Source organism: Aptenodytes forsteri, unplaced genomic scaffold (genome assembly GCF_000699145.1).
Source record: "Aptenodytes forsteri isolate BGI_AS27 unplaced genomic scaffold, ASM69914v1 Scaffold97, whole genome shotgun sequence".
NCBI classification, from domain to species: domain Eukaryota; kingdom Metazoa; phylum Chordata; class Aves; order Sphenisciformes; family Spheniscidae; genus Aptenodytes; species Aptenodytes forsteri.
The window spans coordinates 1519586-1538421 of NW_008795036.1; positions in this window are offsets into that span (position 1 = coordinate 1519586).

Here is an 18836-nt window from a genome sequence, read left to right on the forward strand (position 1 = left end):
CCTTACTCAAAAGGCAAAGAGGCTGGACAGACAGACCGTGTTAAGACCACTTGTTAAGTTCTAACTTAGCACTGTTTCCATGACAGCTTTAGTTGGAGCAAACGTTTAGGTCATACTACTCAAACAAAAGTGAGCGAAGGCAGAATGTAGCAGTGCAGTAAAAGCACCAATGTTGTAACTCTGCATTTGACTTCCTGTAAAAACTTGTAGATACCTTATTATAAATTCTGTACATGATAAAGCTGGGGCAGCTTGCATTTGAAGTAATTGCTGCTCCATCTACAAAATAATTAGATCAAATAGGAAGAAGGGGATCATTAAATATGCAAGATTTTGCCAGACTGAAAACTGAACTTACATTTTAGAGGCTGAAGAATCTAAATACTTCAAAATGCTGTATTTATCTCAGCTTCACAACAGTAGTAATGCTGTCAGTAAACTGCTGACTTCCATGCATGTTTGTACAACCAAAGGCATTGCATTTCCACATTAATAAAGAAACTTGACTTTCACAGGAGTATACAAAAATGAGTTTACTCAGAATACACAGCCTGCTGAGTGCGTGATGCCGAACATAATGTCATTTACGATGGTGACACAAATATATGAAACTTTGTATTGGATGGATGATCAACGAGAAAGAATGATTAAGAATCCACGTTAAAATTTTAATGGGCACTAACGAACCGTAATGTGTAGCCAACTTATTAAGGAAAGAAGTCCCACTTAATTTACCCCAGTTTAGAAAAAAGTTCAGGGCAGGTTCTGGTGAAGGGAAAATCAGAAAAAGCATCCATTACATGGCAGATAAACCACCTCAGAGTAGACATTTTCCTTATTATCACCAATATAGAATTACATTCATCCCATTAAAGTATTCCAGAGAATGCCTGCTACTTCATACAAAGTACGGTATTCCATTTAGAGCAGCAGCTATAGCCACTGGGTTTGCAGGCAAGCTTATTTTCCAGCTGCCTGTGGAAAATATTTCTGCTGCCTCTGAACCCCCTGGTGTTTTTCCAGTCATCTTATTGCTAAGACTAAACCAAATACATACCTCAACTTACGTCTAGCTGAGCCATTAAACATACTATTACATTGTACACTTGCAAACTTCATAGACTGAAAGATTTAAGATTAAACGATAGGTCTAGAAGCCTGAGAAAATTCCTGTAGACATATTGAAAACACTTCTTTTCAACAGTCAACTAAGTATCAAGGCTACTTAATGATCAAATCAAGATCTGCAGACACCACAGCCTGCACACTCTTTCTTAGAAGATTTTAATCTTTGTCCTTGTCCTTCAGTGGAGTTTCTTTCCAGAGCATCTTGGCTTAATAAATGCCTTTCAAGAAGGCTGTAGTACAAGTGAGAGAGTACTTGTGTAGCAATCTTGAGTTCTTATCAGCTGTATAGTGATCAGGTGAAGGAATAATTGATTTCAATCAGCAACACCTGTTTTTATAATTGCTCAAGTGATTATAATTCAATAATAAAAAGCCAATTTAACTATCTTTGCTCAGATATTAACCTCTGATATACAGCATAAGAGTGAAATTGCAATTGGTTAAATTCCCTTAAGAAAACAATTGATATCATACATTTATCCTATTTTGGTCTGTTTTCTTTCTTATTTTCCCTTCTTATTTTACTTTTTTTCAGAATAAAATATGTTCATACATCCTCAGTTGAAAGACCCCCATTGCTATCCCTTTTCTACCATTGTCAAATCTCTGATATACAGCATAAGAGTGAAATTGCAATTGGTTAAATTCCCTTAAGAAAACAATTGATATCATACATTTATCCTATTTTGGTCTGTTTTCTTTCTTATTTTCCCTTCTTATTTTACTTTTTTTCAGAATAAAATATGTTCATACATCCTCAGTTGAAAGACCCCCATTGCTATCCCTTTTCTACCATTGTCAAATATGCCCCATCTCTCAAAAGGCTCAATTCTTTTCGTTTTTCCTCATAGTTATCTTTTTATGATTTGCCATTTTCATGACGGCATTACATTGTTGACACATAATTCAACTTGTGATTTCCTATAATACCTAGATCCACTTCCACAAAACTGCTGCTTAGCCAGTTATTCTCCCTCCTTTTTTGTGCACTTTCTCTTTCCCACCCAAGTATAAATATTTGCAGTTGTTCTGATTGAACTGCACCCAGTCTTTTTTCTAGGCATTCCTCCATTTTGTCAAGATCATTTGTATTCTAAGCCTGTATTTCTGCATTCTTGCAATCATTCCCAGCTTTGTGTTGCGTGCTTAAGTTTGCAGGCTCTCCAGTTCATCTTCCAGGTCTCTAATAAAAATACTGAATACTAAGAAGTCCAAGAGATGTTACTGCAGATCTCTTCTCAGCACATCTCGTCATTCTACCTACTAAATTAATATTAACTACTAAGATACTGCATTTCCTTCTTTTTCTTTTTTTATAAGATTTTTGTTCTGAAAACAGAAGTAAAGACAAGTCTATGATTCCCCCCCCAACATTCTTCTCCCTTCACAAATTAAACTGGGAGTTTGTCTTTTTCAAATCTTCTGGCATCTCCCTCTCTTCTGTGAGTTCTCAAAAATAATAGCAAATCTCCTTGTGGCAAACGTCTGACCCAGAGTATTCCACGGTGAATCTTTTTCAGCATAGCTGATCTGAAAACAACCAAATATATTCTGTAACCTGCTCTAGTAACCGGTTTTAGTCTTTGTCTCTGATCTGTTAGTCATTGGCTTGCAGTTGTGAAGAGTGAAGAAAAAAAAGAAGAAATTAAACATGCTGATGTTCTCAGTCTCATTTGTCCATACCATTAATTGTTCTTCAACAACCAGACCAAAACTTTTCTGATCATCTCCTTAGCACTGATATAGTTACAGAAAGTTTAACTAGACATTACTCATATCCCTCATTAGGTATCTCACATAGGCATTTCTAATTTTATCTGTATGTTCTTAAACTATTTTTTTATGGTTGTTCTTACTAACCTGACCTGGTTTCTACCTTCTGTATGTTTTTTTCCTAGCTAGAATATGTATCTCTACAACTTTTGTTCTCAACAAGATGAAGTATAACGTCACCCACCTTGGTCACCCAGTACTGGAAGGTAGTGACAACATTTTTTCTTCCTTTTGTTTTGTTATGAGACGTAGTTATTCTTATAATTTATCCAACCAGCAGCCAGGATTAGTGTTTTATGATCCTACTGGAAAATTAACATGTAGCTCAGGTTTTGCTTTGGCACCAATCACAAGCAAGAGGAGCACAGCCGCCTGGGGACATTGCCGTCAATTGTATCTCCATGGTGCCACCTTCCGACAGGCTGTACGCAGCCGCATCGGCGCTCCCGACGGCGCCGCACGACAGCCGTCGGCGCTCCTGACGGCGCCGCATGACAGCCGGCTAGAAAGGCAAAATACCACTGCAAGAAAGAGGAGCTTACGCGGCGGGATTGGCCCTGTGAGAACACATCTGCCTGAGACTGGAGAGATGTGGGTGTGAGGATCAAAAAGGGAAACTTTAGGAGCATGATCTGGCATGTCTCTTGTTTTCTGTATTGTATGCAGAACAAAGTGGGGTTCCTTTCAGTCTACTCGGCGCTAAGACTCAAACATTGAGCAAACGCTCGTTGTCAGGTTTATGTCATGTTGAATGATCAGTAATGAAAGAACTACCGGAAAAGCAGATATTTTAAAATATTTTAAGACTTATTTTACAGGAAAAAGATTGAAAACATTAGTATTTGTGCAACTCTGTTCATATCAGTTCAGGGTTAATTTACAATATGGTGACAGCAGGACTAATAGACATATTTTCAGTGGAGGGAGAATTGGTGAAGTTGATACCGAAGGCTTTCCCAGTGACTTGCCACAGCTCCCGGGCGGCTTATACAGAGATGAGAGCAAACACAAGTCATTCTGTCATCAGCATGAAATGTATGTCTTGTACTCTTGACTTCATTTCTTGGTCCCTATTTTTCTTTCTAATTCCCTCTGTTTCTTATTTAACCTCATATATAGGACAATAGGAGAATGTAGACCTGGGCTGAATGTTACATGCTGACTCAAATCCTTCTTTCAGTACTTGAGTCCTATGAAGGGAAATACCGTGAATACCTACTGATACAGGTATTGTAAACTAGGAGAATCTATTGATTTTTCTTACACATTGAAGTGCTCCTGTATGTACCTGATTAAAGAGGACTCAGCAATAGGTCCCTGCCCATTAACGGGCTATCTTGCTTATTGTCGACTCAAATCTTACAAGAAATATCGCTGAAGATGCATAAGGAAAATATAACCATCTCAGTCTATCTTGACCTCTAATAGTCCTCAAAGTATTAGAGTTACTGGAGTAACTTTAGTAAAAGTATTAGACCATTAGACCTCTAATACTTCTAAACATTCTGCTGAGAAGTTTAAAAATAAATTTATGCAGAAAAATCAATAGATATGTCTATAAGATGGCGTGGGAAAAAGAATCTGATGGAGGAGTTACACTTTTGAGAAACTGTTCCTCATCATAGTATGGCTCTCTTAACTCCTCTGAAATTATGTGAAGCCCCCATACAAAACTGAACTAATTAAACAAAATTCCTGTCATTTTAAGTTCTAAAAGATAATATTTCTCTGACTTTTCTGTTATAAGGGTTAGTTGCAAATGGTTTGCTATGAGAAGCTGACACCTGATACTAAAAATGTGAATTGTTTTGTTTAGTTCTGATGTTTCAGATAATGGTGTATTGTTGCCCATTCTATGGGCATAACGCTTACAAGGCAGGCTTGAAGAAACCAGGGGGCTTGGACTCTCTGTCCAAGAAAATAGTGCTGCAGGGAGAGCAGCCTAGCAGTAAGCAGCCTTGGCAAATTCTAGAAAATTAAAACTATTCAAGATGCTTTTCTTTTTGTTTGTTTGCCTAGTTTTAAAATTATATTCTCAGTGGAGATATCTGGAACACTGCCTATTTGCATCAACGTGAGACAAAAATTCTGTCATATTATTTCAAAAGAGTCAAATCTGATTGAACAGCAAAGGTACTCCTTGTACATGACTTGATCAAATACATTTCTTTTTTGTAGCTATGGCTATACTCTGTCTTTCCCTCTCTAGAGAGCCTGTCTGTCCAAAGGGGCAGCTAGCATTTTGGGAATATTGCAACACATTTTTACAGAGCATATAAACAAGATGTTTTCTATCATATGGAACTCAGTTTTTGTTTTCTCTAGGTCAGTATTGATCAAGCTACCCTTGATCAATACTAGATCACTGAAAATACATGACCATGGTGCATGGCAAAACATTACAGCACAGGTCTACTTACACAAGGTTTCTTTGCTGTCTTATAGACAATCTGTAAAGAAAGAGAAAATGGCTCATTATGAAGCTATCTAGAGATGATTTTGCAGATCCCAAAAATACACTTCCTACAATGTTTTTTTTTTTCTTTATGGGAGGGCCAAGGTCTTTGACCAAAATACATTTGTAGGCTTCTTTTAAAGAACAAATAAAAAAATCAACCCAGAAATGTGGATGTATCTGTTCCGAAACTTGCTGAGTTTTCCAGGTCACAGAAGACCATTTCCTGTCAGTACAAGAAGAGAGCTAAACCACTGATTTGTTTATGGGTGAATAAAAATCCTGTGGCTTTAGAGTGCTTTGTGTGTGGGGAGGGGGAGAACAGGGGAAGGCAGGGAGTTGTTGGGCTTTTTTTCCCTGTAAAATAAAATCATGTTATCTATGTGCTTGTTTCACCAGCAAGTGACTGCACTTAGTACACCTTCAGGTTTTGGAATAAAATCTTTCTTTAACAAGCCTTACCTGACCAGAGTAACAAAGCCTGGATCGAACGTAAGTAGGGGTCAGTTCCAGAAGTAAGCATCTATCTGTTCTATAACCAGGTCTACTCTTCACTTGCTGAGCTGGTTCTTCTACTTCCCTAAGTAGGGAACGCATCAAATCTTGAGCTTCAGTTTCCTCCACATGCAGATTATGATACAATTGTCACCTTTGGGATTTGTGGAGGGCTGGTAGGAAAGACGTGACTACAACTCTGTGCTTCCTGGTTTTAGGAAGCTTCCTGTTTTTCTGTCTCTTGAAGGAGGAAGAGTAGAATTCAGCTGGGTGTATGGGTACACCTGGAACCATTCCTTTTCCCATTACCTCATAGAGCATCCTGGTTTAGTTTTGTGTGAGCACTATGTTTTGGAAGGACTAAACCTACTTGATAATATATCCCAATAAACACCGAAGTAAAATATACTGGTCCTAAATAGGGCTATGGTATAGCAATTGTAATCTGAAACAAGACATCAGCCTGAGTGAGTTTGCGAGGTTTTGCGTGTGGGTTTAAAAGAAAGAAAAGTGCTGGGATCCAGGAATGATTAATGAAAGTTAATCCAGAAATGCTGCCACACAGCATTCCAAGTAAGAAGAGAGGACTGATTCAGCCTGTGCGGTTTGTATGCAAATTGATCTTGCACAGGGAGAGAGATTGTTTTTGACAACTTGACTCTAGCAATGCTGCAAGGCACCTAGAATGGTCCTACTTTCTATTTTCTCCAGTTCCTCATATTCCTTGAGGTGTTGATAATGAAAGACTCCTGCCCAAACTAAATGTAGCTCATGTTGACAGAGAAAGCAAATATACATGGTAGCTTTCATATTTCTCTGTGAAATCTTTTGACTTTTTTCATGCCTTTTCCATAGGGCAAGCTGTGAAACAACATATAATTTCTGTCACCTGTGTTGAGATTTCAGCAGTAGGATTACAGAAGATGTGCAGGTCTCTAGAAAAACATTCAGAAAGTGGTGTTTGAATGATCTTTGGATTCCCTTTAAGTTTCAAAGGAACTGCAACACTTTCTCCTTAACCTCAGTAATTGCTGCTTAAAAAAAAAAAAAAAGCAGATTTTAAAAAGAAATCATGCAATCTAGAAACATACTTTCCATCTGTGTATTGCGGCTGAAATCCAAAATAGGCCAGCTGGTCATAGCACAGCTCACATATTCACAGTATCTGTCCTCTGAATAAGTCATTTCATCATAAACAGTGGAAAGCAAAAAGCTGAGCCTTAGCTTCTCTGATTTTTTCCCTGTATTTGACACTCAAAGGACTGGCAGGTACTAAAAGATTCCTCTCTGATGTTAAATTTGGTATTGTCATTGCATTTTATTTGCTGCTCAAATATGTCTTTTTAAAACTGTGTGATCCAGGATGTGGAGTGGAATGTTTGTTGTGGCAAATGCCTCTCTTCATTGGAGCAGTTTGGTCTGGCAGTGCTCCCAGTTTGCTGTAGATTTAGCAAGTAAGTTGTGCACAATCCCTTGATTTTTGTTCTTGCTTTTTTTGTGGCACTCTCTCTATATCTTGAGAGCTCCTGGAGTTTTACAGTAGTGTCTTTCAGTATCTACATTTTATATCTAATCAACAGGGACTGATCCCAGCAGACTAGAAATTCCTTTTTAAGTAATGGGATCTCTCTCCTTTCTTCCCCTCTGTATTATTGATTTTGCTTTGGGGAGCAGACACTGTGCATAGAGGCTGTAACCTTCCCCGCTCCTTCCCCAGGGCTGGAATGTTTTGAACCAGTGATTGTCACTCTGTGCTGAGTCCTTTTAGAAAAAAGATAGAGATGATGTGTCAGGTAGGGGAGGAGGGATGAAAGGTAAAAACCGTGGTAATAGGACCCAGGGATCATGAAGGGGAAAGTTAGCCATTGTAGTCTTTTGAGGCAATCTAAACGAGTTTTGATCAGATACAATGGATGTGGAGCCAATAACCAAGCTCCATCTGAAACACAACCAGTGAAGGAAACATGAACATGACTGAGGAAACTCCTGCAGTTATGAAAGGTACTCAGGCTTTGACTAGCAATCTGTCAGCGTGGGGGCACCAGACTATGTGAAACTGGAAGAGGGTCCTGGCACTCCTTAAGCTCTTCCCATCTTCCTCATCTGTAGTTTGGGGAGCCCTCCCCAACTGTCTTGGTGGCCCTCCACTGAACTTCCTGCAGTTTGTCAAAATCTTTTTTGCACTGGAGAGAATGATGTTGAATGCTCATAAAAACTAGAACAAATGACAGCTGAACTTCTGGCTTGGCGCTTCACTATTTTATCTGCTTTTACAGATCTGGACAGACTGTGTTTAAAGTGCTTTGTCTACCTAATGGCCAGACTTTTGGATAATTCAATGGTGGAAAGCATGGGGCTACAGTCTATATCTTCAGCAAATGGAGAGTAGGTTTGGAGTGGGAACATATGCAAAAGAATGGCTACCTTCACAAAAGTAACCAAAGTAACCAAAACCCTTGCTGCATGTACAGTGCGGTTTGCATGCACAGTCAGTTGTGCACACCTATATTATACCTCCGTGGCTAAATAACTACAAGCACAGCCTTACTCTGGGCTCTCAGAAGAATACTACTATGCTTTGTAATTGCAGCTGTGTGTTAATATGATGCCTCCTCCTTATTAGCAATGGTATTCACTCTAATTGTATGGCCTTTTCTGTACTCTTTAAAGGACATCAACTTGTTCCATTTCTGGTTTTGTTTTTTTTTCTTTAATAACAAAATGTCTCCTTTGGTAATTAGTTACAAAGGTGCATTTACTTGATACAGGTTTACTAGCATTACCGAATCATTTAAGGAAAAGGGAACTTCTGGAGGTCCCTAGTCCAACACCCAACTCAGAGCGGGACCATCTCCAAAATTACAGCAGGTTGTTTAAGGCCTTGTCCAGTGGGTATTTGAATATCTTCAAGGATTGAGGTTCTACATCCTCTCTGGGCTACCTGATCCAGTGTTTGACCCCTGTCATCGTGCAGATTTTTTCCTTAGATCTAGTTGGAATTTCCCTTGTTGCAACTCGTGTCCATTGCCTTTTGCCCTATTACTATTCATCTCCAAAAAGAGTCTGTCTGTCTTCTCTATAACCATCCATTACTTATTCATGCTGCAGTTGTTTACAGAGCTGTATGAATGGCTGGTGAAGAAAGACAGGTACTCTGAATAGCTGTCAATTTGAAGTAATTAAAACCAGAACCTGCTGGGCAGAGGCTTCTGCAGGCCAGGAAAGAGGCACAGCTGGTCTGAGTAGCATTAATGGTCTTACCTGGAAATACAAAAAGAAAGGTGTTGTAGGTACCAAAATGCCTCTTATGGCTCTGCTTGCTCACAATTCTTCTCACAATAGAGAAAACTTCTCCTTGTGCCAGTTGTGCAAGAATTGTCCCAGTTGTGCCACATAATAGTTTTTCCAAAAGGTAGTAGATGGTAGCTCGGAAAATTTGGTCCTTAATGAACCCTGTAGGTCCTACTGGGAGGCTGAAAGGATTCCTTCTCTTTCTGTGTGGTTTTGGGGTGGGTTATTCTCAGTGAAAATTATCACAGTTGTTCAATCCTGTGAGCTATGCTTGTCCACTGCATTCATTCTCAACCCATGGTGGACATACTGGAGTGCGTCCTGCTCACTCCACCTGCGCAGGTATGCCCTGTGCTAGTTCTAATACGAAAACTAGAGAAAAGTACGAGTCCCTCTGTGCTGGGATTTTGTGAGATGAAGTTTCACACAGGGTTGGTACTGATATGGGACGATTGAAGCCTGACATAAGATTTGAGGTTTCAGTCTCTCTGGAATGCAAGTGGAACAGAGGTCTCTGTGCATTCTCCCAGATCTCCGGTTTCTCTCTGTGGCCTGGCTCACAATGCGTGTTCATTCTTCTCTTGCCTTCATGGCAAGATATATGCTACGTGCACCTCCTAGGTTAGGACCAGGATGAACAGCTCTGTGCAAATGGATTTCACTGCTTTTGAACTCCCGATGAGATCAGGTGGACTATTCAAGCAAAGCTGGCAGTCTTTTCTTATTTACTTGGACAGTATTATATACAATAGATTCTGCTTCCTATCCCAGAAATTGTTTGTTCAAATCTGGTTGCTTGTGAGTGGCTCACGCACAAACAATTGTTGCCATTCAAGCAGGATTAGGTGTGGTTTATATCCTTCCAGATTTGTTTATTCGTGGTGTGTTTCCATCCTTAGAGACGCCCGATTGTTGAGGTCAGTGCTTGATTCTTTACCTACTTATATACTTAGCTTTACTCAGTTAAGTAATACTGCTGAAGTTTAGCGTGAGTCTGTTAGATTGAGGTCTGCCTCTGTATTAACTTACTGTAATGAAAATGTAAAATAACCAGAGGAAACCCCTATTCTAACTACACATACAATCAAATATGCCCTCAAGTAATTGGATCTGTAGGATAGAAAGCAAAACACTGCAAATGGTACTGCTTTGCAATAATTCATAATCCTTTAAGCATATAAATCCACCAGACAGCTTAGAAGTGCAATTTCTGCCACCAGCTATGTTGAAAATGCACTTGCATACTTAGGACTAAACTATGGCATCAAGCAACAAGCTATGCTCTAGGGATAGTGTAGAGCCCCTATCACTTCTGTGCCAGTTCTGGGAGTTGTCATGTCGTAGGGAGGCACAGCGCCTCCAGAGCTGCTCTTGCATCACTATTAATTAGGGCGCAGTTTGCACTCCTTTCTGCATCTTGTCAGCTTCAGCGGCTGGTGTGCAGGATGAGATAGTCTCATCCCCTTAGTGTATGCCGTAAGAACTGCTGCAGTGGGTCAGATCGAAGGTCCAGCCAGCCCAACACGCATTTTCTGACAGTGGCCTGCAGCAGATGTTTAGAGAAAGAGAAGCAGAACAAGGCAATTACAGAGAGATACTTTTCAGTGGTTTGCTGGGAAACCAGGAATGTGGAGGCTTCTTGAGCCAGATATTGTCTCTGCACTTTAGCATATGATAGCTGTATAGGCTGCCAGTGAACTTGTTTTAATCTTTGAATTATTTTTCCTCTTCCTGCCTCCCCAATATCCAATGGCAATACATTCCATAACGATTCTCTGATGTGTGAAAAAGTGATTTCTTCTGCTGTCTTTAAACCTACCACCTGCTAACTTCACTGGATCTTTTCCCTCCCTGGTCACCCTCCCATTCTTGCATTATGAGAAAAAAAACCTCAACCCCAGTGGGCAGCAACATCTTTAGTTGGAAACAGTCACTTCCTGTCCACTGCTTGCACAAGGGGTACAAGTGGGGAAAAGGATATTTTGTGCCCAGGTTTTGCACAAATGCATGAAAAAGAAAGGGATACAATCCGGCAGCCACCCTCAACAATTACCTTGTATTTAGGAGTGGAGAAGGCTCAGCTGCGTAGCTTCTTGCCACAGATGACGGCAAGGATCGGGGCAGAGACCCCTTTCTGTACCAAGAACAGCAAACACCTTTTAGTGAAAGCAACGCATGTTTCTAACAGACTAGTTCTAAAGAAGAATGTGGAGGGGATGTTTTTCCTTTAAGAAATATCCGTTCAAGTTAATTGAAACATCTGTGTAAAATTCATTACATTGTTTTCTTTCAAAAAGAAATGACAGTTCAGTTCAAAGCTTTTGAATTATACTTAGATTTTTCTTTAGAGGAATGTTTTGTTTCATTTCAAAACTAAGTTTACTGGAGTTTAATTTTAACGAAAACAAAGAAAATGAAGAAAAATGCAGTGAAAGCAAGAAAGCCTGCCTTCCCTTCCATTGTGAGCTGCTTCTGATAAAAAATGCTCCTCATCAAAACAACAAATCCCCTCCACCTTCTCTAATATGAAGGATTAGACCTGTTAGAAAAGTGCTAGAGACTTTGTCTTTAAAATGGTCTTCGTCAGGCTGTGTGTGCTACACAGCCCAGACCTGGTGACTGATAATTATGATCAAAGTTACATTTTACTATATTTACATATTTTAAATTCAATTCCAGGTAGCTAATTGCAAGAGAACCAGAGAAGGATATTTACAAAACTTCATTTCATTCTTTCCTCCCTTCTATGTTTTATTTGGTCAGTTTTCCACAAAGGAATCAGGATTTTTAACCTATCAACTCTAATGGTTGTAAACTGAATGACAAGCAGAATTTAACATATTAACTTTTGCATTTTTTTAATATCTCAGCTGTAGAAAATCTCCTATTGGCCCAGCTGACATTGAAATCAAAATAGGTTTCTCTACTATTCTTAGAGGAGACCAAAATGTGAGTTGATACTGAAAGAGCGACTGAACAACAATCCCTATCTTCCCACAGTATGAAAAAAGATACTACAAAAATTAATCTTTTCAAAGTTTGACATTTCTCCCTGTTACTTATTTATTTAATTCCAGGACAGGCACAGTGAAGTAAAATAGGTGTTAGGACTACAAGCAGACTAATGGAGACTTTGCGGGTGCAGGAAATAGATTCTGAGAAGCAATGACTGAATATTCTTGACGATAATCTTTCTAGCAATCCATCAGTATTTATTTTAGGAAACGTCTGAAATATATGTAATATCAAGAAACTGCAAAGAAGTGTTCTCCTGTAAGTCAATGTGATTGCCAAAAGACTACTGCTACGCAAATTAAAATCTGCTAATTTTTTAGTCTTGCCAAATGTTTAACTGGCCTCTGAAACTTGGCATACACAATGAAAGTTAGTTACCAAATGGATAAAACAATAGCAATTATCCAGGAAATGTGATCTTGTTCTCTTAAGTCGTGTGCTGAGATGGAGGGCTATCCGGCCTTTATCTCATGCCGGATGAATCGGCATACCGGTGAGATGCCCAGTACACAAAGGTAGCTATGAGAGGTGCAGAGAGCTGGGCAGCTTGCAACAGCAGATGCAGCTTGGCTCAGTGGCTCTGGGCTTGGTGAAGGAACACACAGCAGAAGGTGTAGCAGCAGTAACAGCACCGTATTTTTCACGATGGGAAGCCTCTGTATGCTGGTCTACAAATCTCAGCTGAAGGGTAGGGTGTGATTGGGAGAAGTTTCTAGGGATACTTGCGTCCATCATAATGTCTTGGTCTTTGAAGGTATCAGTCTTTGATGGCTTCTGAAGGATGGTAGATTCTGAACTGAGGTGCTTTGGTTAACTGCCTGGAGTTAGACAGCATAATTCTGGGTCAAAGAGATGAGACCGGGGCCACATGTTGGCTCTTTGGCGCCAGCCAATCCCACCTGGCCTTAGATGGCTACAGTGAGATTCCCTTCGGGCTCTCCCAGCATTTTAGCTCATAATTAATTTCATTCCAAAGAAATGGTGCAATAGCAATGCTGATTTCTTTCCATTGGCTAAAAAGAGAACGTAGATGACTGGTCCAGGTGTATGTGTCTGCAACGTAAGAATACCCCCATCCCTGGAGGTATTTAAAAGACGTGTAGATGAGGTGCTTAGGGACATGGTTTAGTGGGCATGGTGGTGTTGGGTTGACGGTTGGACTCGGTGATCTTAGAGGTCTTTTCCAACCTCAATGATTCTATGATTCTATGATAATATCTGCAAGTTAGGTGAGATCAGGGGCCCATTTACAATCTCTATGGATTGTGACCGTTACGAACTTCTGAATATACACTCACACCATTCTGGCTGTGTGTCAAAGATTTGGCATGACGTTGCTTTAAGGGGAAAAACATTCATGCTTGGTTTCTTTGATCTGGCTGTGGAAAGCTCAGTGCAGGAACCAAGCCTGGCAGCAGCAAAAGGAAGGTTAGGCTTACAGCAATACTTCCACTTGGCTATATTTGACCTTTCAGAGGTCACTCTCTCTATACCTACATATAGTATAGGTATTACATGTAATACCTATATTATGTTGCTAATAAAACTACTGCAACTCCAAGGTCCCTTCCTCAGAAATGGAACAGAAGCAGAGATGGTGGCAAACAACTCCAGTCTCCATTGTTTGCACAGGTTTTGTTCTCAAAGGCCAGAAAAGTGTGAGGCTTGAGGGCCTTGCTAGGACTCCTTCCCTACGTCATCCACTGTGACCTTTCTATGCGGGATTACCCCATAATGTGCTGAAGAGCCACAGAGTCATTAGGTAGTTTTCTGATAAGTGACCATTGGAGTGACCACTGAATGTGCAATTTCCAGCTTATTATACACATTATCCAAATGTGTAGTTAAAATCTATTTATAAAATCCCTCCTTATCTTCAGTGCAGCCTTTTGTACAACCCTCTGCAGGATGAAGTAATCTTCTCAAGCTGTTGACATACTGACATAAAGAAGAAAAATATAGTATTGCTTCCCATGCCAAAAAATGTTCATTACCATCTCTGAAGTATGAATGAAACACCTAATCTTCCAATCATTAAGCTGCTCCCTAACTTTTCTAATCACTGATTTTAATGTGATTAAATACAGACACCATGCATCTGATAACACGTTTGCATGGGACACACAGAACTGTGTTGCAATTGGACCTTGCTGCTGAGTGTACAATGCTGTTTGTCGGTACGTAGCAGTGTTCAGCTGGGAGACGTTTCATGCTGATCTCAAGCAGCGACTTCCTCAAGAACACTGGAATTCCAAGTGGATGATTTTAAATGCAATTTATCTGCTCACAGTGTATGTACAAAACTATCCCCAAGGTCTTTCCAAACTGCCCTGTGGTTATGCTCCAAAATATATTTCATGCACCACGTGTAATTCCAATATGCCCAAAAGGACTCGGAGACCAAGAAGTGAGTTCTGATTGAAATAATTCCTCAGGGGAATGTTTGTTGCTAAGAAGTGGCTGAATACCACAGAGATTAATAATCCCAGTGCAAAATATTTTTCCATGCTCTTTCATTCCGCTCATTTATTTAGAACATATGCCAGGGAGCACTAATGTTTAAAAAAGCCTCCGCCCACATCCATGTACAATGTTTAGTAAGAAGGGCCCGAGGTTACAGTAAGTGTAGTCTTCTGACTGTGCAGTTAGGTACATTTACACCACTGACCTTCTTGCCTTCTTTCTTCCCCCAGGTGTCCTCTCTACCAAGAGCGCAAGCTTTTTCCCAAATACCCTTAACCGACGTAAGATGGACCTTACAACACGTAAGCTTTTATTCTTGACTTTATAGTCTGGGAAGAGGGAGAAGGGGGTTTCTTTGGTGTCATTTACCTGGATTATTTTACATAGCTGCATTAGGATGAGATGAATCCACCCCAGAAATGCCTCTTTTGCTTTAAAGTTTAGGTGACTGGCACAGGTATGGATCTGTGAAGCTAGGAAGGGTGAATCCCGACGTGTTGTTCAGATGGTTTGCGACTGCTCGTTTTGCGGGGTGGGGGCCTGCATGTCTACTGTCTTACTGTGTTGTTTCTCTATTAACGCAAAGCGATAGTACAGGATATGGGGACAGTATCCTGTGTTCTGGGTGTCTCAGCTGACACGGGTAGTGAAAGGCACTGTGTTTCAAGAGCTGGTCTTACTTAGAGACCAGTGAGGTGCCTCCCTTCCACTACTGTTTCTGCACAGCTCCCCCTGCCCCTTCCTCGGCTCAGTGAAAGGCAAACAGGACTGCAGTTCTGCTTGCGCATTAGGAAGGAGAAAACACATCGCAGATTATACCAATCCTGTAACAAAATAAAGCAAACTTTTCTGGCTCATTGCTATTTCTGTTGCTCCTTTGAGTATACATAACTACAGCAAGAGCAACTGTATAATTTGACCCTTTTTGAAAACGAAAGGAAGGAAAAACTGAAACGTGGTTTCATTGAAACATGATTACAAATAAAATGAGACGCTTTGTACAACTGTGCAGAGAAAGCAGCTCTTAAAATTACAATGACAATCCCTGAGTCAGATCCAGTACTTGGGTGATTGTTTTAATTAGGACTGACATATATTTGTTTCTAGATGTTTCAGCAAGTAGGGAAGAAGGGAGATCTTGGCAGAAAGTGTATGTATCAGGAGGCACCTGATGCTATTGAGCCTGAAGCAAATCTCCCCCAAACTCTTCAGGATGTCATTGAAATACACAGATGTAATTATTTGAAGTTCCTTAAGGAATTGATGTCGCAGTAATTAGACAACTCATTACATCAAGAAATAAGGAAATAAGACTGACAGAGATAAAAATGAACACACTGATAATTTAGCAATATGTGAACAAACAGGATTGTAAGATCCGGCTTTCTGAGAGGAGAAGCACCTAGGAGAGAATCAGCAGACCCAGGCTCGCTTCCGTCAGTCCATCCAAGTTACAATAAAGAAAAAGAGGTCAAAACAGCAAATACTGTTGCTGTTTAACCTAGCCTTTCGCTCAGCAGCTTGCTCCCCAGGCCTCCATACTCTCCAGCCTCTTGTCAAACCTTGTTCAATCGTACCTCATCCCAAATGAAGGGTAACGTGTGAGACCTCTAGAACCAGACTTTGTCATGTCCTCCCAGCCAAGTCGACAGAGTATTTCCTATGATTTCAGATAACTTTGAACCAGGGCTTCAAGATGCTTATACTGACACCCTGCCTCGAATGAAGATGCCCATGGAGCGTGCTTATTCTACTGTGGAGCTGACTCTCCCTCTCTTCTGTTACTTTTTTGAGCTCTGCATATAGTACTTGCTGGAACTTCTAGTGCACCGTTACAGACTTTCCATCCAAAAATTGCCCTTAATATTCTATTATTAATGTTAACATCTGCTATAAGTCAATTATTAAACAAACCTTTTCCTCAGGGAAATCTTGGTGGTAATAACATAAGAGGCAGAGAGGTATTGTGTACATGTCAGTAAATATTTTGAGAGTTATGGTGAAACTAAACTTCAAGACACAGCATTCTTATTATAGCAGGAAAGTTTAACCATGTACGCGGTGCTTAACTATTGTCTTTACAGATGATGTGGTGCTGAACAAAAGTTTTGAACAATAAAATAAATTGCCAGCACATGCTACCTCTTTGCGATTTCTCTGCCCATTAAGAGAAGAAACTGTCCGAGTAAAAAAATTTCGATATTCCTCTCAGGACTATATCTTTGCCTACTTTCCTGAGCCTCCTACTAACTGTGCAATTTATTTGAATTATCTTCAGATTCACTCTTATAATACAAGCCTCAGCTGTCCTTTTGAGTTTCCTGTTGCACGGCAATACTCTTCATCTCTGCCCTTTCTGATCATATATCTGCACTTTTTCCATCCTTTGCCTGTGAAGAGTTGTCACCAGTTTTGCTGAGGAGTCTTGGATCACTATTCAGCTCTGCAGCGAGAGAAGACGCTAACAGGGCCTGGGTAGTTCAGAGGCTTATGGTGCGGAAAGGTCTTATGACCAGTCACTAACCTGAAGCCAAACTTACTTGGTCAAAAGTAACCAGAAGTAATTTCTGAAATCTTCTTGGCAGCCATACATAAATGGAAACTAAAGCTAGCAAAGTTAGTTTTGGTTATGTTATTTTGGGATTTGTTTGGTGGTGTTTTGTTTTTGTCTTTTTTTCTTTCTTAATAGAGCAATTTTTCAACAAATCACTCCCTCCCCCCTCAAAAGTGCCTTAATTGGAGGGAGGGGTGAGAATTTGTCATACTGACGTTCTTCCTTTTTCTGCCTTTTTGCTTTTCCCCACACGAGCCCGGTTCCAGTTTTTGGCAGCAAAAATGCAAAAAAACCCCTTAGGTACAGAGACGGAAAACAATTTTTGGCTTGTTTGGGAAACAAGAGTAATCCCAAAGGACAGTAGCGACCCGCTGTCCTGAGCGGCAGCTGAACACGGCTCACCTCAAGGTGAGACGAGGTGCTGCCTGTTCTTCCGTTCGCCTTGCTGGCGTCGTACCGCCGCTCCTGTGCCGGACAGAGGCAGAGGTGGGGAGCACACGGCAGAGGTGTCAGAGGCAGCAAAAACTCCCTTCTGCCCAGGCCCTGAACACTGCCTCTTTGGAAAAAGAAACGCTAATCACCAGCTCGGCGAAGACTCGTTGCCGTTCAGCAGCTGCAGTTTCCGAGCGGGATTTCGGGCTGAACCGGCCCCCGTGCTCGGACCTGAGCTCGCCCTCAGAGGTGCGCTGGGGAGGGAGTGTGAGGGAGTTTGCACAGCTGCTGCCGGTCCTGTGAAGGCCTGACCCAGGAGCCAGAAAACCGGTCAATTAGAGGCTTGTCATTGACTCCAATGGGCTGCAAATGAGCTCCAGAGTGAATAAAGGGTTTCAGTTCCTGGAGCTGCTCATCTGGCACCTTTCACCAGAAAGGGGCCAATTTTACAGTTTTAAGTAAATAAAGTTTAAAGTAAACAAAGCTGTTTTTCACCAAAACTCTGGATTCTTTGTATGTGAAGAAGTGGAAGCTGCTATTGCCTCAGAGGAAAACTGACAGTTAAAAGGAGCGAAAGAAAAGGCTTGTGAATGAAAAAAGCTGTATGACACATTGCAACTCCCCTAAATCATGCAAGGCAGCCTCCTGCAGTAATACCTGAGCTAACTCCGAATCTGAGAAGCGTTATAGCCCTGTCAGCATGGCACTCAGCCTGAGCCGCACAGCCTGTACCTAATGTAGTTATGCTGCTTCTAGGACACAAGCTAGTATCTGCACAGTACTGTACTGTGCTGGCGTGACCAGCCGTTGCTCCTTAATGCCCTACAGATACCTAACATCATGTCTTAGTGCATGCTAGCGCACATACCTTTCCCAATTTGATGCCATACTTTAAAATTTAAATCTGTGTAAAATGCATATACAGGCACTAGATTGGCTGGAGAATTCAGCAAATAGGCATCTGAGGAGCTCTTTTTTTTCTTTTTGTTGTACTGAAGTGAGATGGTGCGCTAATTTCACTAAATCAGCCTAAACTCATCTTTTGGATTACAGTCACACCGAATATATAGCCTAGTTTGAAGAGCCACATTCCTGCACTTGTACTGCACAGAGTAGAAAGACTGTATCTGGATTTCTTTGGGACATTTCTCATGTTCCCATTGTGATTCCATGATAAGAAAGGTGCAAAGAGGAGCTATAATTAACCATTTGGAAGTCTGTGATGTTTTC